The following is a 21,027-nucleotide window of genomic DNA, read 5'->3' as shown; positions in this document are numbered from 1 at the left end:
TTTTTTGCATCTGAAGCCATATTCATGGGTGCCTCTCTTTCTGCTCCTCCTTGGTGCAAGGTGCACTGAAAACGGAGCTGTTTGTGGGCTGTAAACTCTGTTCTAGTGGACGAATTCTTGGCTGATCTGCTACAGCTTGCTGCATGCACTTTTCTCTGATCTTTTCTGGTGTTTGAAGACACTCCTAGACAGCTCTCTCCTACCAGAGTTTGCTGTTCGCTTCTCATCCTACTTCTCGAGCTGTTTCGGCTCTTTTTGTTGGTTGAACTCTCATCTTCCCTTTCTACTCTTTGCTACAGCTATCTTTACTGAGTTCGTGCTAGGTTATAATGCCCTGTCGTTGGCCCGGTGAGGATTGGGGCACTGGTTGTGATACTCTCTTCCTGGGGGTGCAGTGGTTGGCCTTGGGCTCGGTAATGGTTTGGAAATGGGTAATGCATCGCTTGGCATGCTATCCGACTAGTAAACTTGTGATTATGCATGTTTGCTGAAAGGAACCAAGGTAATAGCACTGGGAGTTTGTCACTAGCACAGCCACGGGTTGGCGTTGTACTGGGTTGCACCTGCAGGTGAGCTAAAGGGAGTCCCTTTGTATCTTTCAGCTAACCAGTTTAAATAAATACCGCAAGGGGCGCCAAGTGTTGGGGCCAACAGGTGTCACTCTCTATGTTTCTGAGTAGGGGCATTCTAGCCATCCTTGTCTTGAATGGTTTCATGATGCTATGCAATGAGTTCTATGCTTTGAGTTTGGTTTGTGAACAGTTGGCTGTATTTTCATCTTTGTGAGATAGTAGAGACAGATACACTACCCTTAGTGTTCTAAGGCCGGTTACAGTGGTTCCATTGCCGGGATCCTCATCAAATCATCCAGAGGAGTCCCTAGGCAGCTTGGATAGAGAAAGCCTTTGCTGATTTTGGTACAGCCATCCATTGCTTTTGGATATGGATAATATCAGGCTTGGTTATGATGCAAACTTAGAGTCTGACCCAGAGCCATAGATAAGGGAAGCACACCCCGGAATAAGAGTGCAAAATGCAGCCCATGAAGGGCAGAATGTTCAAATTGATGCATTGGGGCAGCCAGCTCCACAAATGCAAAATCATGTGGGTACAGTTGCATTGGGTGTTGACCCAAGTGTGCACGCAAATGCTATGGCAGTAATGCAAACACAGATGAGTTCTATGTTGCAAGTTTTGACTCAGTTCACTCAGAGCTTTGCTGAGATTGTGCATAATCCAGTTTTGTGCCAAGGGCAGAGGCACAACCCATTCAAGGTCCACAGATGCATGTGGGACAGCCACTACCAGAGCCACCGACACCAGTGATACAGCCACTATTAGAGCCACCTACACCAGTGGTACAGCCACTTGCAGTGCCACAGAGGCAGGGACCAAATGGGAATGAGCATGGTAGCAATGCTCAGAATGTGCAGCAAGGGCAGCAAGCCCAACCACAGTATGTGGTTCAGCCCACACACTTTGGAGGAGGATCCATTTTTCAGGCCATGACCTCACAGCCAGCCCCAAATTCTTTGTATGCTAATGTGGGGATACAGCCTGGATTGCAAGGAGGCAGCCCTATGATGTCACACACTCAGCCAGTACCACATGTGCCTACAAACCCAGGTGTGGGGAGTGTTCTTCAAGCTCCTGAAGGACCCCAAGGACAGCAGCCCCTTTATTTGCAGCCCCCTGGCTATGATCAATTGGAGCCTAGGCTCAAGATGAAGGATTACAAGGAAGGGGGGGGGAGCAGTGAAGTTTGAGACCTTCCATGGTCATGCAGATAGAATGAAGGCTCTTTCCTTCTTGCAGCAATTTGATTTGGCTTTTGCTGGAGGGTACTTCAGAGAGTCTTCGAAAATCAAGAAGGCAACCACATTCCTTAAGGGAAATGCCATGCAATGGTGGTCGCCAAACACCTGCTACATGGGTTGAATTCAAAAATGCATTCTCAACCGCATGGCTCACCCTTTTGAAGTGGATGTCATGACTCAGTGGCATAACTTGAACGCTAGGGAATGCAGGAATCTTGAGGATTACAACAAGAAGTTTTGGGATGCGCTTCTACCTGTGAGCTCTTACAGAACAGTCCCTATTTCAAAGCAAGCTGAAAAGTATTGTTGTGGTCTTCCCAAAGAGTTGAGGGACTATTGCACCAGACACATATTTCCAGCATGTCACAGCTGACAGAGAATGCCAACACAGCTTACTCACTCATGCAGAGCAGAGTCTCAGGTTTCAAGAGCAACTTCAAGGAGGAGCCAAAGAAACCACGGCAAGCTGGAAAAGTCCCTCTCAAATCAAAGTTTGTGGTAGGAAAAAGGAGAAAACAGCAACCTTCTTCTCTCACTCCCGAGGAGAGGAACAAGTTGTTTACTGAAGGAAGGTGTTTTCTCTGCAAAGAGACGGGTCATAGGACAGCAAATTGTCCTAACAAGAAGAGGAAAGAATCTGCAGCAACGGGCTGACACTAATCAAGGCAATAGAGAGGACCCCAGAGGCAAGAAGCCCAATCCAAGTGCTGGCCATATACCTAACATTATTGGGGGTGAGCATGATGAGAAGAAGACAAAGATGTGCAGAGCATGAGGCAAGCTACGGGATCAGCATTGTCTCTACTTCTTTGATTCAGGAGCCAAAGCAAATTTCATCACTCCTGAACTTGCAGCTCAGTTGGGTCTTCGACCAGAGGAGATTGGTCCTCTTTGTGGGTCCTCTTTGTGAGGCCAACATGGCTAATCCGGAGCTTAGTACCCCTGTCACTCCTATCATAGGGAAGCTACGGATTCACATTCAAGGATATGTGGACTATGAGGATTTCTTTGTGATGCCTTTACCTGAGTGTGATGTTTTGTTGGGACGCTGAACTCTTGTAACAGATTCTCTCTTCAAGAAATAAAATACCTTCGGGGGGGGTCCAGGCCGACATGTTGTCCTCGGCCCTAGCAATGTGGAGAGAGAGAGAGAGAGAGAGAGAGAGAGAGAGAGAGCTCTTATGAGTTTTTCTGCAGATAATTACGAGCGTGAACATCCACGAGAGAGAGCTAGCGATTTCATTGGTATCAGAGCCTAAGGTCTCATTTTCTTCCAAGGAAGTGACGATCCAAGATTGAAGAGTGCAGGCTTTGGCATAGAACGCCTGACGGAAAGTAAGCCTTCAGGTACCGTGACCACGTAAGAGCGTTGAGGTGAGCGTGACGTGCAGGCGCAAGTGTACCTGAGTAAAGGAAGTAGTCGCCAAGTTGATGAGACCTATTACCACAACGACGCATAGCCTGTTGGCGAATGCAAAGTGTGGTGTTTAAGCATCTGCAAACAGAAAGGCAAGACGGAGAGCCAACGGGGGTAGTTCTTGTGATCACGCACGGATTTTTCCGTTTGTACTATGGGTGATTCTCCATTTGGCAGCTCTGGATTTATTGACGAAGAGATGCCTTCACGGGGATACATGGCGCAGGCCCATGTGTTTTGACAGAGATACAGACATGCGCCGACGGACGAATTGAAGCGCTCAAACGACGAATGCTAATCCGGAAGGCGTGAGCTTCACGTGACCTACGAAAGGTGATTTTGGAGATTTTCTGACGGGATTTCCAAGTTCCATCGTCGACTTTGAGAGCGGGCACTAGATGTTGCAGAAGCCAGAAGAGACTAATGCATCGGTGCGACGTGCGACGCGCATCAGTCAGCCAAGGTTTGGAACCTTAGGCTGACGTGGCACAGGACACGTGGTAGAGGGATCTGACACGTGGCGCTGATGTGGCAGGCCTGACAGACAGCTGACGTGGCAGCGCATGCAGCTGACGTGGCCTTGACACGTGGTAGGTGCTGATGTGGCAGGGCTGACAGGAAGCTGATGTGGCACTGACACGTAGCAGATAGGCAGCTGCTGATGTGGCAGCCAGCTGGACTGCTGAGATGGTAAACCAATGGTTAGACTAACCCTGGTACAGTTAATCCTGGATGGTTGACCTGTGGTTAGTGAAACCGTGGTTAACTATAGATAGTTAACTCTGGTTAGTTGAACCAGTACCCAGTTAGTTCAACATTGGTCCAGTTAATCTGGCCTAACCAGACCAGTCTGGTTGGTGTAACTAGACTGTGACCAGCCTAGTTAGTCTAGTTGCAGACTAACCAGACCAGAACCAGTCAGTCTGGTTAGAGTAACCAGTCAGTTACTTCATCTGGTTACTGTTTCAAAAAAAAAAAAAAGAGACAGTTGCAGAGACTATTTCTGCTAGCACATTTCACCTGCCTGTCAGACTTTTACTGTCAGAAAAGCAGCAGAAAAGCAGAGAAAACAGAGATTTGCAGAAAAAGAGTATGCATGCCTTTGAGCAGTGAAAAGAGGGAAAAACAGATGCTTTTTGAAGTCATTTGCAGTAGCCAGAAAAGAGGCACACAGCTTTAAGTTTATGCCTTGAGTTGACAGCCAGTATTGGCATAGATTGTGAATGCAAGACACCTCTTGTTGAGGTAAATTTTCTCTTTGAAAAGCAAAGGCAGTGTGCATCAGTTCCATACACTGTGTGTGTGTGAGAAATTTGCAGATCTCAGACGAGTTGTAAGAAAATGGCTCAATCGCCTATCCAATGGGATTCACAAGATAGGGATGCGCATCCAAATCAGAGAAGTGTGCAACAAACTCAGCAAGAATTTGAGGAGATGGTACGCACTCGTATACAAGAGATGGAAAATCTCAGAAAGGATCCAAGGGCTCAGCATTTGTTTCAAGCAGAAGCTATGCCTAATGCAGTATATGACGTGTCAATGCCAGAGGCACACTCTCGTCTACAGCCAAAGAAAAAGAGATCTCATAGGGGACGGTCTCATAGCAAGAAGAGATTGAGGCATCATCACCGATCTCCTAGTTCATCACCGTCTACCTCGAGTTCGACTTCTGTATCTTCTTCTTCATCAGATAAACCATCAAGGAAAAGAAGGAAACACAAGAAGTCTAGGAAGAGAAAATCTTCCAGAGAGACCAAGGAATTCAAAGAGGGAGGTAAATCTATCAAGTTTATGACCTACAATGGATAGTATGGTCATACACACAAAGCAATGCAGTTCATCAGGCAGTTTGATGCTGCATTCGGTACAGAAAAGTTTTCAGAATCCTCCAAGTTAAGAATGGTCAGTTTGCACTTGACAGCGACATCCAGTGCATGGTGGAGTGCACAGACCATAGATGGGTCAGCCCCAAAGAAGTGGAAGGACTTTAAGAAATCCTTCTACCAGCAGTTTATTCCTAAACAGTTTAGAGACCATGTTCTTCAAGATTGGGACAGTTTGCATATGGATGCAGGAGATACAGTGGATGTGTACAACCAAAAGTTTTGGAATGCTTATTTGCAGGTTGCACCTTTCAAAAAGATCTCCAAAGGAACCCAAATGAGAAAGTATAGAGCAGGTCTCAGTCCAAGAATTCAGGCAGTAGTAAATGCTTTGGGGGCAAAGAACATTCAAGACCTTATGCATTCAGCTTCAGTAGCTAGTCTTGTGCCGTTACAAGATCCATCTACAGTACTATCCTTGCATGCAGGACGTGCTGAAAGAAAGAAAACTGATTTTTCAAAATCAGAAAAGAAAGAGTACCCCAAGGTTGAAAAGAAAGGGTTTCAGCCTCAGAAGCCGAGGGGTACTCAGTTTTCAAAGACTTATAAAGGCAAATCTCCATTCACCCCTGAACAGATAGCTGAATTCTGTAGAGATGGGAAATGCTTCAAGTGCGGCAAAGAGGGGCATGTGGCTGCCCAGTGCCCAGAAAAGCCTTCAACTTCGAAGGGAAAAGAGGCAGAGAAGCCACAAGGACCGCAAAAGCCAATGGCAGGAGGAATTCCTGACATAGTGGGTCATGTTTCAAACCCAGAAGAACGAGAATTGCTGCTAACATGGGGCAAAGTCAGAGACCAGCAAGTGCTAATTTTATTTGATCTAGGGACTACTGATAATTTCATATCAGAGGACTTAGCCCTGAGGCTGGGAATAAAGACGGAGGAGTTGGGCAGGGCTTTGGATGCCGATCAGATGTTCTGTGGGAATCCTGTGCCAGTCACTCCCTTGATAGGGAAGCTCCGTCTTCATGTACAGAGTTATGTGGATTAGGAAGACTTCTTCATTTCTCCATTAAAACATCATGATGTAGTCTTGGGAATGCCTTGGTTTCATCGCAAGGCAGTGAAGTTGACTCTTCCTGAAAGAGTGCTGGAGTTTGTGCATAGGGGGAAAAAATCAGCGTTTAGTTGCCATGAATAAAGGGGAGACTATCCCCATTGTATCTGATGTTACATGTGGTAAAGCAATAAAGTTTGCAATTTCCGCGTACATGGTTTTCGTAAAAGAAAAAGAGAATGATATGCATGCTGAAATGAATGATGCAGACAAAGATAAGTTTCAGTCTCTTGTAAACTTTAAAGATTGCTTTTCCGATGCTTTGCCAGGGGAGTTACCCCCAGAGAGACTAGAAGACCACTAGATAAAGTTAATGCCTGGTAGCGAGCCACCCAATAGGCCCCCATACAGAGTTAGTGCAACTCAGAGAGAGGAGATTATGGCTCAGGTATAGGACTTGCTGTCCAAAGGGTTGATTCAGCCCAGCTCGTCTCCTTTTTGTTCCCCTGTACTGCTAGTACAGAAGAAAGATGGCTCATTCCGTATGTGCGTCAATTACCGCGCACTGAACAAAATGACCATCAAGAATAGATTCCCTATTCCGCGCATTGATGATGTGCTGGATCAGTTAAATGGAGCTTCAGTTTTCAGCAGGATAGACTTAAAGAGTGGCTATTACCAAGTGAGGATAAAGCCTCAGGATGTGCACAAGACAGCGTTCCGCACTACATTCGGGTTGTATGAATACTTAGTGATGCCTTTTGGGTTGACAAATGCTCCAGCCACATTCAATAGAATGATGGATCGCATCTTCCGAAAGTACAAGCATTTCATAGGTACTTTCTTTGATGATATCCTAGTCTTTTCAAAGACAAAAGAAGAGCACAAGGAACATCTTGCTATAGTGTTTCAAGAGCTGAGAAATCATCAGCTCTATGCAAACAGCAAGAAAAGTGAATTCTTCTTGGAAGAAATCCATTATTTGGGGCATATAATATCCAAGAATGGGATACAGATGGATCCAGCAAAGATCCGTGCCATTCAAGAATGGCCAGAGCTGAAAACTATGCATGAAGTTCGAAGTTTCCTAGGCCTGTGTTCTTACTACAGAAGGTTTATCAAGCATTTTGCTGATATCGCAGCTCCATTACATGGCCTTACTAAGAAAAATGCAGCCTTCACATGGGGAATATCACAGAAGAACGCATTCAATACACTCAAGGAGAAGTTGACTACAAAGCCTATTCTTGTAGTCCCGGATCTTTATCAACCTTTTGATGTTGATTGCGATGCTTGTGGAGAGTGTGTTGGGGCTGCATTACATTAGAATGGACATGTAGTAGCCTACGAGAGCCGAAGATTCCATGATGCCGAAAGATATCTGGGAATCTATGAGAAAGAGTTATTGGCTGTAATTCATGCCATCCATACATGAAAGCACTATCTTTTGGGTGCAGATTTTACTGTTAAAACAGATCACCAAAGTCTAAGATACTTTTTGACTCAGACCAAACTTTCCGAGAAGCATATGAAATGGGCAAACATGCTGTCAATGTATCATTTATCTTGAATTTTACAAGATACGTGTAAAACTCCTTGCCCTGAGGGCCTTTGCGTACAATATGGTACACAATTTGCTATGGCTGAAGGACCTCCTCCAGCTCATCCACTTCTGGTGGATCCTCTGATACTGGTTCTATAGGCTCTGGTCCTTGGAATTTCTTTAGAAGACTCACATGGAATGCATTGTGAATCCTCCAATGCTCTGGCAATGCTAACCTGTATGCAACCTCATTTATTTTTTCTGTAACCCTGAAAGGGCCATAGTATCTGGGAGATAACTTTGCATACACTTTCTGTTTGCCTTTAAACTTGCGGAGCCTAGCTTTTTCAAACTTAAAAAGTACCCAATCCCCTTCCTTGAGATCTAACCGTCTCCTAAGCTTATCTGCAGCTCTTTTATGTTTCTCTTGAGACCTTTCGATTGCTGTCCGGACTTGGCTGTAAGCTGTCTGGAGGTCTCTCACAAACTGATCAGCTGCAAATATTTCATCTTTGGTCCTCAATATAGGTGGCAAAATCACCTTCCCATAAATGACCTCAAAAGGGGCTTTCCCTGTAGAGCTATGTATTGTATTATTGTAAGCAAACTCTACCAATGGTAGGTACTTTTCCCAGTCTGAACCTTGGTCACCCACGTAGCATTTTAGCATATCCAATGCTGTAGAATTTGCTATTTCACTTTGACCATCTGTCTGGGGATGGAAAGAAAAAATGCCATAGAGAATTAGCATGATGGGCAATCCAGGGAGGAGGTAGAATAGACTGGTCATTATGGGATCTCGATCACTAACAATGGACTTAGGCATACCATGATGCTTAAAGATCTGTGCCATGAAAAGCTTAGCCATATGATCTACCTTTATGGTTTTGCGAACCAGAATGAAATGAGCTTGCTTGCTGAATCTATCAATGATAGTCCAAATCCCATCATTCCCTGACTTTGATCTTGCTGATCAGCTGCAAATATTTTATCTTTGGTCCTCAATATAGATGGCAAAATCACCTTCCCATAAATGACCTCAAAAGGGGCTTTCCCTGTAGAGCTATGTACTGTATTATTGTAAGCAAACTCTACCAATGGTAGGTACTTTTCCCAGTCTGAACCTTGGTCACCCACGTAGCATTTTAGCATATCCAATGCTGTAGAATTTGCTATTTCACTTTGACCATCTGTCTGGGGATGGAAAGAAAAAGAAAAATTGAAATTCGTCCCCATGTTATCAAATAAAGCTCTCCAGAATAGACTGGTCATTCTGGGATCTTGATCACTAACAATGGACTTAGGCATACCATGATGCTTAAAGACCTGTGCCATGAAAAGCTTAGCCATATGATCTGCCTTTATGGTTTTGCGAACCGGAATGAAATGAGCTTGCTTGCTGAATCTATCAATGATAGTCCAAATCCCATCATTCCCTGACTTTAATCTTGCTGATCAGCTGCAAATATTTTATCTTTGGTCCTCAATATAGGTGGCAAAATCACCTTCCCATAAATGACCTCAAAAGGGGCTTTCCCTGTAGAGCTATGTACTGTATTATTGTAAGCAAACTCTACCAATGGTAGGTACTTTTCCCAGTCTGAACCTTGGTCACCCATGTAGCATTTTAGCATATCCAATGCTTTAGAATTTGCTATTTCACTTTGACCATCTGTCTGGGGATGGAAAGAAAAAGAAATATTGAAATTCCTCCCCATGTTATCAAATAAAGCTCTCCAGAATAGACTGGTCATTCTAGGATCTCGATCACTAACAATGGACTTAGGCATACTATGATGCTTAAAGATCTGTGCCATGAAAAGCTTAGCCATATGATCTGCCTTTATGGTTTTGCGAACCGGAATGAAATGAGCTTGCTTGCTGAATCTATCAATGATAGTCCAAATCCCATCATTCCCTGACTTTGATCTTGCTGATCAGCTGCAAATATTTTATCTTTGGTCCTCAATATAGGTGGCAAAATCACCTTCCCATAAATGACCTCAAAAGGGGCTTTCCCTGTAGAGCTATGTACTGTATTATTATAAGCAAACTCTACCAATGGTAGGTACTTTTCCCAGTCTGAACCTTGGTCACCCACGTAGCATTTCAGCATATCCAATGCTGTAGAATTTGCTATTTCACTTTGACCATCTGTCTGGGGATGGAAAGAAAAAGAAATATTGAAATTCGTCCCCATGTTATCAAATAAAGCTCTCCAGAATAGACTGGTCATTCTGGGATCTCGATCACTAACAATGGACTTAGGCATACCATGATGCTTAAAGATCTGTTCCATAAAAAGCTTAGCCATATGATCTGCCTTTATGGTTTTGCGAACCGGAATGAAATGAGCTTGCTTGCTGAATCTATCAATGATAGTCCAAATCCCATCATTCCCTGACTTTGACCTTGGCAAATCAAAAATAAAGTCCATTGTAATACTTTCCCATGGTGCCTGGGGCACGAGAAGAGGCATAAGTAGGCTAGGTGCCTTCCGTCTATCATACTTCACTTTCTGACACGTAAGGCATTCAGTAACAAACTGATGTATATCTTTCCGCATCCCTGGCCAAAAGAAATACCTCTCTAGTGCTAGAGTTGTTGCTGTAATTCCTCTATGTCCAACATAGGGAGGTGCATGGCATTCCTCCAAAATCTTTTTCCTCATCTCCTGGGTGATGCATAGGCAATCATCTTTCATTAGATACCCATCTTTCAGGAAATAGTGACTGGTGGATTGCCCCTCTTGCATTTGCTGTAAAATCTCACCAAAATCTGCATCACTAGCATATTGCTGTCTCATGCCTTCTAGGTCCTGATGATAAGCAATAGTCACATTATTGACTTGGGGTCTTCAAGACAAGGCATCTGCCACTTGTTTACAAGGAAGCTTTTCAGTTGAGGTCAACTGAATAGAAGCCGAGGGGATGTCACCACAATGTAAATATCCTAAGTCAAAGTACAGTTGACCATTTATTTGATCATAATTAAAGAGTTTTATATGTGTTAATTAAGGTCAAAGAGTTCTTTTAATGGTCAAAGGATTGACTACGGTCAAAGATACTTGACTCTAGTCAAGTAAACCTAACTTCGGTCGGGGAGACTTGGTTTATTACCAAGAGGGTTAACTGCAGTTAACCAAAGAACTACAGAGCTGACTACGGTCAGACAGTGTTGACTTCGGTCAACGACACTTGGCATGCACCAAGAGGGTTAACCACGATTAACCAAGATGTGTCAACTTCGGTTGGAGAGACTTGGCTATAATTAAGGCGCCTCTACCCTTGGTCAAAGCTCCTTAATTATAATCAAGAGTGTTGACTCCGGTCAACCAGAGAATAAATATATTTTTTTATATTTGTTTAGGTGTGCACATGTATTCAGTGGGGACGCCCACCGTGACTAGAATTAGTCCACAGTGTGTTATTTGCATGCAAAGCGCTAACAATTAATGGGTGCCATGGTGGTACGCTTTAATTAATTGTTGCAAGTACTAGGAAGAGTTATTTTCCTAAGCGCTATGGGAGCCTAACAAGCATCTAGGAGGCGGTTCGTGTGACCAAGTGCTTTGAAGACTCCAGAGTGGCCCATTGTGGCATGTAATAGGACTTAATCTAGATTTTAGACAAGTGGCATGTTGCCAATTTGAAATGAGCTTGAAGCTCTTGTAATGAATCATTCACGTTTTGGATTTTTATGTATCAGACAGCTCTACGCTGAACTCTTGTAACAGATTCTCTCTTCAAGAAATAAAATACCTTCGGGGGGGTCCATCCTGACATGTTGTTCTGGGCCCTAGCAGTGTGTAGAGAGAGAGAGAGAGAGAGAGAGAGAGAGCTCTTATGAGTTTTTCTGCAGATAATTATGAGCGTGAACATCCACGAGAGAGAGCTAGCGATTTCACTCCCCCTCCTCCATCCTTTCCTCTCCCCTGCCCTCCCTTTCCCTCCCTCCTACCCTGCCCTCCTTTCCTCTCCCCCTCCCCCTCCTTCCTCTCCCCCGCCCTTCCTTTCCCTCCCTCCTATCCCCCCCCCCGAAGGAGACCCCCCAACACACCCAAAAAAAAAAAAAAAAAATCCTCCTCCCTCTCCCTCTCGGCTTGCTTCCTTCCTAACTTAGCTCCCCACGCCTCCCCCTCAGCCTACCTCCGTCTCCCCCTTCAGTCTATCCTCTCCTTCCCTTCCCCTCTCTCCTACCCTCTCTTTCTCCTCCTTCTTGCGCCCGCGTTCACGGCGTCCTGGGCAGTAGTTTCACGGACGGAGCTTTTTCAGTGTTGAAATCGGCCCTTTCACATCGATTGGCGAATGGATCCCCATTCAACCAATCTCCACCGGCCACGAGAACCGTCAATTTTTCAGAAGACGAGTTGCGACAGCTCAAGAAAGATGTGGAATTAGAGGGCTCCACATCACTTTTCGCCCGCATCTTTGGGTCACACCCTTCCAGATCACAGGCTAGAGACTGGATGCTAGCGGCGTTACCAAGAGGCATCGCCCCACACCTCAGAGATATTCGACTTTTGGGACGTGGATTCTTCCAAGTGGTTTTCGACTCCCACGAGTCCACAGTCCTTGTTCTCAAAGCTAATCCCTTGGCTTTGGGTTCGAGGAGGATCTTTCTTTTTCCCTACACCTTGGGCTTCGAGCCGATCGAGGAGCACAGGCAGGTCACATCATTGTTCATTAGATTTCCTGTTCTTCCTCACGTCTACCATCAACTGCTTGCCACTATCGGAGCCACATTTGGAGTGGTCACTGAGATCCCCTCCCTTCCTAGCATGCCTTCTTCCTCAGCAGAGGCAGTCAGTGCAGACGGGGTGTCTCGTGTTAGGGTCATTGTCTCTGACCCTAACATCTCAGATGACCACATTATGCTTCAGCGTCCAGACGGCTCTCTCTTTCGACAGAGAGTCGAGATTTCAAGTAGACAGGACTAGTGCAAGATTTGCAAGACCCTTAGGCACTTTGCTAGAGACTCCCAAGGAAGAGAAAAAGACCCAAGAGGTCCTCTGGTGCGGCTCCTTCACGTACTACTACGACTGCACCTCCCCAGCACCCTGTACCACGCACTCCAGGACCACCAAGAGTAACAGGGCGCACTGCTTCGCGCACCCCAGGACCACCAGGGGCAGCAGGGTGCCCAATACCCGCATCACACCCAGTACCACGATGGAGAGCTATCAGAGTGGCTCCCTTACCTCAGGGGGAGACTTTTGATCATGTTCAGACAGACGCCTTCCAGACTCCAGAGGTGGATGATGCTGCAGCACCAGACACTACAGTTCCACATCAGGAGGGGCCTTTAGATCCACCAGCCCTAGTCACTTTAATTTCTGACCCCTTGGTTTTTGACCATGAGGGGGCTACAGGTACTTCTTTCTCGCAGACTGTTTCTGCCATAGTCAGGACAACCGAGAAAGTGCAGGTGCAGATGAGGGCTCCTGATTCCTCTTAACCCCAACCACAGGCCTCCTCAACCCCCAGCTGCAGTTTTGCTGATAGAGGCCTAGCAGGTCCTTCTTCTCCATCTTTCACGAGTGCAGGTCTTCTTCGCACTCCTCGGCCAAACTTGCTTATCAGGAATTCTTTTTCGGCACCGGCAGATTCGGCGACTTTCATGGATGATGAGGAGTTTGTGCCCTCCACCTTAGGGGTCCCGGTCATTGGGATTCCTTCTGACAGGGCCTCCCTTTCAGCAGGTGTGGGGATCCTTTCACCTGTTGAGTTTCCTGCCCTCAGCAGGAGTGTTTCGGCCCAAGGAAAGCTGGTCTTGAAACCGGCCTCTAATCACTCAGAGGGCAGTGGAACTAAACCTTTAATCACTTCAGCACTTATTTACAGCTCACAAAGCATATATCACAACCATTAACCATTGCATGATCACCATTTGGCATTTACCCATTTGTTCACAAACAAAACCACTGAAAAAGGGATGGAGGCTAGAATGCCCCTGCTCAACAGACATAGACAAGTGCACCCGATTGGCCCCAAACACCGTGGCGCCCCTTTCGGTATTTCTTTATATTTCACAGTGAAATGATTACAAGTTGCATCTGGGAGACCTTCCCTGCAATCGAGCACGCAGCCCCAATTCACTAAGCCTTCGCAAGGCTTTCAAGCATATAACACCATCACATAAGTGCACTTAACCCGTAGGCTCAACCCAAAGGCATTCTCTTTTCCGAGTGCAATTCCATTGGCTGTCCAGATGCAATCACACTGCACCCCAGCTGCACTCTCTTTGAGTGGTTTCCAGATGGCATTCACAAAGCTTTTCAAAGCTCCAAAATAAAATCAGCAAAGTACCCAACCAAAGAATGACTATAGCACTGCCTGGGCACCTGTGAGCCAAGAAAGAGGCGGCACACGAGGCCAACCAATAGCTTATGGCAAAAAGAAATTGCAGTAGCAAAATCACAACTCACCAAGCCCTGAAGACTCGAACCAAGTCCTCAATCGCCAAGAGGACATAGTAGCCAATGCCCAATTGCATTCTCAGCCAAAGAGGAGTGCAAAGGCACGAAGAAAGAGCATTTACAAGAGCCGACCAGCAAGAATTCCACTGAAAAATGCGAAAAGAAACACTTCTGTCGCGAAGAAGTGGGAGTTCTTGGGCTCAAAAGAAGCGTGCTTCAGAGAGGAATGCATTGAGAAGGTTTTGGAGAAGTTTCATCGCCGGAAAGTCCTCCAAAACTGAGAAAAACCAGTCAACCAGCGCGTCGGACCACTCGAAATTCAACAGAAAGCTGTAGCTTTGCAAGAGGAGAGGCCCAGGAGGCGGTAGAAGAAAAAAGGTCCAGAAAAAGCCACTTTTGCAAATTCAACCAGCAAAAGAAGTGCTCAGCTCTGCCCGTTCTACCAAACGCACGGAGGGAAAAGCATATCACTACGAAGGGGAGGCAGAGGGGAAGCCATCGGGCCAAACGGAAGTTGAGGAATCCAAACGGGTGAGGAGTTATGAAGAAAAACGGAATTCAGCTGAAGGAGGCTGAAAAACCAGTCCAAAATCTCAACAAAGGGAGAAGATGAGAGAGAAAACCACACATGTGAAGTTTAGAAGGCCCAGGAAGGTCCAGGAATGGCAAAGGAGCATGTAGAAGGCACTAGAGCCACCTGGAACTCTAGGGGGGCCACTGAAGGTACATGGCCCTCTAGGGGGCCCATTAAAAATGCCACGTCATCATTTCCCAACAACCACTCTTTTAATTCCTTGGAATGCCTTTGGGCCTAGGGATTAATTACGCTTATGTGCTAGGCACCATGCCGCGTTTAATTACACATTATTAAGCCCACGCTTGGACTTTTAAAACCAAAGTTGTCACAGTCTTGTAGTACATTAAAGTACCTAGAATTTCACGCCCCCGTGACATACCCCTCTCTTGAAACAGCAAACCACAGTTTGCTGCCCCAAAACACAGGAGCGAGCATGAAATATAGCATAAAAGAGTATACAAGAAAGCCACAGCTATAGTATACAGAGATGGTAAAAATATGGCTAGGAGACGCATGCATCCATCCATATATACTGCTCAAAATCTATGTGATCCTCGGCGATCAATAGTCAAGATGCATCAATATCATGAAGTCTCACAGCAGAAATACTGTCAGCTCAGTATCTCGGATGAAACATATAGTGTCATCAAGCGACCTCATGAAATCACGGTGAGCCCGTCTGTACTGAGGGAGTAGAGGTGCTACCCCCCTCTCGAACATCAGGTAATGCTCCAGACGCTTGCTCTGCTGAACTACCTGTAGGAGCCCGGACCGCAGTCGGCTCTAATTGGAAAGCATCAAGGTAAAGCTGCAATATCCCAGGTGAATCTGCCAGTTCACCTTCCTCCATCCATTTCGCATCAAGTGATGGGTAATTTTGAAATTTTACCAAGTAGCGACGGATAACTTTACCCTTGAGCTTTCTATCTCTGTGTGCCAGAATCTGCTCTGGGACCAGAAGCTCATCCTGTTCTTCCACTTCAGGCTGCACCTCATCAGGTACATCCTCGGGAATATCTCCATGATATTGCTTTAATAAGCTCACATGAAAGGCATTATGTATCTTCCAATGCGGAGGCAACTTCAGCCTGTAAGCTACCTCCTTTATCTTTTTAGAAACCTGAAAAGGACCATAGTAACGCATGTTCAGCTTTGTGTACAACCTTTCCTTGCCTTTCTTATTTTTCAGCCTTGCCTTTTGAAAACGCAGCAAAACCCAATCACCTTCTGTGAATACCAATTCCCTGCGGTGCTTATCTGCTGCTCTTTTCTGCTTGTCTTGACTTCTTTGCAAGGCATATTTGATCTTCTTGTAAGCCTCTTCAAGGCTTTCCACAAAACGATCAGCTTCGAAGATTTTCTCTTTTGTATGCAAAATGGGAGGTATCTTCCTGGCACCTTCCACTATTTCAAAAGGTGCTTTACCTGTGGATGTGTGCACTGTATTATTATAAGCATATTCCAGCAAAGGCAAATAATGCTCCCATTTGCTTTTGTGGTCTGAGACATAGCATTTAAACATATCCAAGATGGTAGAGTTTTCCTGCTCCGATTGTCCATCAGACTAAGGGTGAAAAGATGACGAAAAATTCAGCGTAGTGCCCATATTTTCAAACAGTCCTCTCCAAAAGAGGCTGGTCATCCTCGGATCTCTATCACTGATTATGGATTCAGGCATCCCATGATACTTGAAGACATGCTGCAAAAACAATTTGGCCATTTGATCTGCTGTAATTTTCTTTCTTACTGGCACAAAGTGGGCTTGTTTGCTAAACCTGCAAATTATTGTCCACAATCCATCATGTCCAGTAGGAGTACGTGGAAGATCAAACACAAAATCCATAGCTATGCTTTGCCATGGTCTATCCGGAATTGGCAAAGGGTGTAACAACCCAGGTGCCCTCTGCCTGTCAGACTTTACTTTCTGACAAACCATGCATGTTCTCACATATTCTTCCACATCTTTCCTCAAAGATGGCCAATAAAAGTATTGCTCCACTGCTGTAATTGTTGCTGTAATTCCCCTATGTCCTGCATATGGAAGAGCATGACTTTCCATTATGACTTTCTGTCGCATTTGATCAGTGACACAGAGTCGTCCATGCATCAAAATGAAACCCTCTTTCAACATATAGTGATCATGCCTTTGACCATCAGAAAGCTGTTCATAAATAGTTGAAAAATCAGCATCATTAACATACTGATCTTTCATCACATCTAACACATTGTTATAAGCAATGCTCACTGCTGAAACACTGGGTTTCTTGGAGACTGCTTCAGGCTGTGGTTTCCTGGAAAGTGCATCAGCCACGACATTTTTGTTACCCGGCACATGTACAATTTGAAAATGAAACATTGAGAGGAAGTTAGCCCATCTCATGTGCTTTTCAGATAATTTTCTCTGCGTGAGAAAATATCTAAGTGACTGATGATCTGTCTACACATAAAAATCAGCTCCAAGAAGGTAATGTTTCCATGTGGTCAAAGCATGTATCACTGCTAACATTTCCTTCTCGTATGTCTGCAAGTACAATTCAGCATCTTTGAGAACTCTACTCTCATATGCAACCACTCTGCCATCCTGCATCAAAGTGCCTCCTATGCTGTTCCCACATGCATCACAAGTTACAGCAAAGGGTTTTGCAAGATCTGGCAAGATAATAACAGGTTCAGAACACAATTTTTGCTTCAGCTCTTCAAAAGCTGCATTTTCCTTTGGTCCCCACCGAAACGGTACAGCTTTCTTTTGTAAAGCATGCAAGGGAGAAGCAATTTCTGCAAAGTACTTTATAAACCTCCGATAGTATGAACACAACCCAAGAAAGCTTCTGACTTCATGCAGATTTTTCAAAATTGGCCAACTCCTTATGGCCTCAACTTTTGCAGGATCCATCTTGACTCCATCCTTTGACACTATATGACCGAGAAAATGAATCTCATGCATAAAGAACTCACTTTTCTTGGTGTTTATTAATAGCTTGTGTCTTTTCAACTCTTGAAACACAATAGTGAGGTGTTTCCTGTGCTCCTGCTCATTTTTAGAGAACACAATGATGTCATCGAAGAAAGTGCCCACAAACTTTCTGTGTGCTCTAAAAATTCTGTCCATCATTCTATTGAAAGTGGCAGGTGCATTAGTCAAACCAAAAGGCATCACAAGGAACTCATATAAGCCAAATGAAGTGCGGAAGGCAGTCTTGTAGACATCTTCAGGCCGTATCCTTATCTGATGGTATCCACTTTTAAGGTCAATACGACTGAACATTGAGGAACCTTCCAACCGATCCAATATATCATCAATGCGTGGAATTGGAAAACGGTTCTTAATTGTGACTTTATTCAAAGCCCTATAATCAATACACATTCTCCAACTGCCATCCTTCTTTTGCACAAGCAACACAGGGGAACAGTAAGGAGAATTACTTGGCTGTATTAATTCCTTTTCCAAGAGTTCCTTCACTTGTGACATTATCTCTTCCTATTGTGCCTTACTGACACGATAGGGAGGTATATTAGGTGGTGAGCTTCCTGGAATTATATCAATTTGATGATCCTCGGGCCTCTTGGGAGGTAATTCTTGAGGAAGTGCATCTGAGAAACAATCCTGAAAATCTGAAATAAAAGCAGCCCTTTCTCTATCTAAAGCAGAAAGAGTAGAGCCTTCCTGAACTGGTTGGCTGTCCTCTTTGACAAAAATCAAGTACGCTGAAATATGACGCTTTATTACATTGGAAATACAAGAAGCTGAAACTACAGGGATGGACTCCCCTTTCAACTTTACATCAAGTACATGATTTTTGCCTCTATGAGTTAAAGAAATCTTCTTGTTTCTCATCTGCACATCAGCCCCCACCCTGTACATCCAAGGCATCCCAAGCAAAGCATCACACTCTGGCAAAGGCATAATGTAGAAGTCCTCTGCATCCTAATATCCCTGGATATGCATCCTCAACTTGCCAATGATAGGAGTGACAGGTGTGTTGAGTTCAGGGTTGGCCATATCACACATGCCGGATGGCCCCATTTCCCCAGGCTCGATGCCAAGCCTTCCTCCCATATCAAGAGTTATGAAATTTGCCTTTGCCCCAGAATCGAAGAAAAACAAACAATTCTGATTTCTGATTTTTCCCCATGCTCTGCACATCTCAGTCTTTTTCATTTCCTCTTCATCATGTGCATGTGGCAAACTCCCAATCACATCTGGAAGAAGTCCTGCAGAAGGTTTAGGCTTTTTGCCCTTCCGATCAGCCTGTTTATCACCATTCTTATCATCATCTGACCTGTCTCTTTTCTTGAATGGGCAATCATAAGAGTGGTGTCCCTCTCCTTTGCATATAAAACATTTGTTTTGCTCCATGAGTGACTTTTTCTCTTCATCAGATAACTTGGTACGGGGCTGTTTATTAGGCTGTCCACACCTTTGACCAGCTTTGAATTGGGCTTTTCCTCCCTTTTGAAACGGTCGTTTGCCATAATTTTTATTTTCAGATTTGATGTCCTTATCCTGGTGTTTGGCAGCCCGTTTGTTGTCCTCTTTCTTGCTGTCCATAAAGCCCAAATTCTTCTCCTGCATCCATGCATATGCTGTCCTTGCATTCTCAATTAATTGAGTCATAGAACCCACCTTGGTTTTGATGCAATAATCACGTAGCTCACTAGGCAATCCACAACAGTACCTCTCTATTTGCTCTTTCAAAGAAACATGCCTGTAAGAGCTCAATGGCAGCAAAACATCCCAAAACCTCTGGGTGTAATCATCAAGATTCTTGCAAAGTTTGTATGACAAGTCATGCCAGTGTGAAAGTACTTCAACTTCAAAAGTTGGAGTAAGCCAAGTAGAAGAGAACACTTGCTTAAATTCCAGCCAAGTAGCAGGTGCATCTCCATGAAGCATAAGGTTGGTGTACCACTTAAGTGCATTGCCTTTCAAAAATGTGGCAACCTTCCGCATCTTGGATGCTTCTGTAAACAAACCCCCAAGAAATGCAGCATCAAACTGTTGAAGGAATGTGAGGGCTTTGTACCTGTCCTGTACTCCATTATATGTATCAAGCTTGACATGAGAACCACCATCCTTAAATTCTTTATATACATTTGATATTGGCTGTCCCAAAGATGGCTGTATATTTGCAGCATTCCCTTCACTAGGGAGAGCCATGCTTGGCTGAACATTAGGCATGGGAGCATATGCTGTGGCTTGCATGCCTGGCTGCATTCCCACATTGTCATACATGACTTGTTTTCTATGTCCAATTGGCGGTGACATCAACATAGCATCAAAGATCGAATCTGTACCAAAATATTCAGGTTGCTGCCTCAAATATGGCTGAGGTGGTTGAGCCACATTTATGGACTGCACATTATTATTTTGAGGAGTAGAAATACCCAAACCAAGGCCTTGTGCTGGCTGCTCATACTGTTGCACTGGCTGTACTTTTTGTACCTCTTTCTTAAGTGCTCTTTTGGGCGATTCCTCTCTCTTGGAAGTCACTTTCTGAGTCATTTTAGATGGCTGTCCCTCATGGGAAACTGATGCATGAGTGTGCGGTCCGCCATGAGAAGCTGATGCATGTGTGTACTCACTCTTTCCCTGCTTGTGCTTTCTTGATTTCTTCTTCTTCTTGGCATTTGTTTGCACAATCTGAGCCAAATTTTGAGCCAGCTGAGTCAAAGCAATCACTGCACTTGCAAGCTGTGCATTCAACATAGTAGCATCATCTGACTCACTGCTAGAACTAGTATCACTGTTGAGCTCAGTTGTAGCTTCATGTGTGGCCTGCTCAAAAGGCATTTGTTGTGCTCCCTGCAGCTGTACACTAGCTGGATCGTTAAGGCTTTCCCGCCTTCTCCTTTGAGGAGTTCTGGAGCTCTCTTGCTCATGGGTACTCACCATGTTTATGGTTGTAATATTTAGCTGTCAAAAAGTGCAGCAAAGATATCCTTCCACCAAACTACCGAGGCCCACCTCTTGAGAAAGAGTGTGTGGTATCCCGGCAATGGAACCAATGAAACCGGCCTCTAATCACTCAAAGGGCAGTGGAACTAAACCTTTAATCACTTCAGCACTTATTTACAGCTCACAAAGCATATATCACAACCATTAACCATTGCATGATCACCATTTGGCATTTACCCATTTGTTCACAAACAAAACACTGAAAAAGGGATGGAGGCTAGAATGCCCCTGCTCAACAGACATAGACAAGTGCACCCGATTGGCCCCAAACACCGTGGCGCCCTTTTCGGTATTTCTTTATATTTCACAGTGAAATGATTACAAGTTGCATCTGGGAGACCTTCCCTGCAATCGAGCACGCAGCCCCAATTCACTAAGCCTTCGCAAGGCTTTCAAGCATATAACACCATCACATAAGT

General features: G+C 44.8%; 1 protein-coding gene across 4 annotated transcripts in view; it reads right to left on the bottom strand.

The window, feature by feature from the left end:
- The window catches only part of LOC147883956 (flowering locus K homology domain-like), a 67,535-nt gene that overhangs the window by 13,790 nt on the left and 32,718 nt on the right, over positions 1-21,027 (bottom strand). The gene's annotated exons all lie outside the window — the stretch shown is intronic.

The sequence above is a fragment of the Dipteris shenzhenensis genome, chromosome 27 (genome assembly GCF_047967505.1).
Source record: "Dipteris shenzhenensis isolate YYH24624 ecotype China chromosome 27, Dip_SZ_1.0, whole genome shotgun sequence".
Classification (NCBI taxonomy): domain Eukaryota; kingdom Viridiplantae; phylum Streptophyta; class Polypodiopsida; order Gleicheniales; family Dipteridaceae; genus Dipteris; species Dipteris shenzhenensis.
The sequence above is the reverse complement of the archived record's forward strand: the minus strand, read 5'-3'. Positions and strand labels throughout refer to the sequence as shown.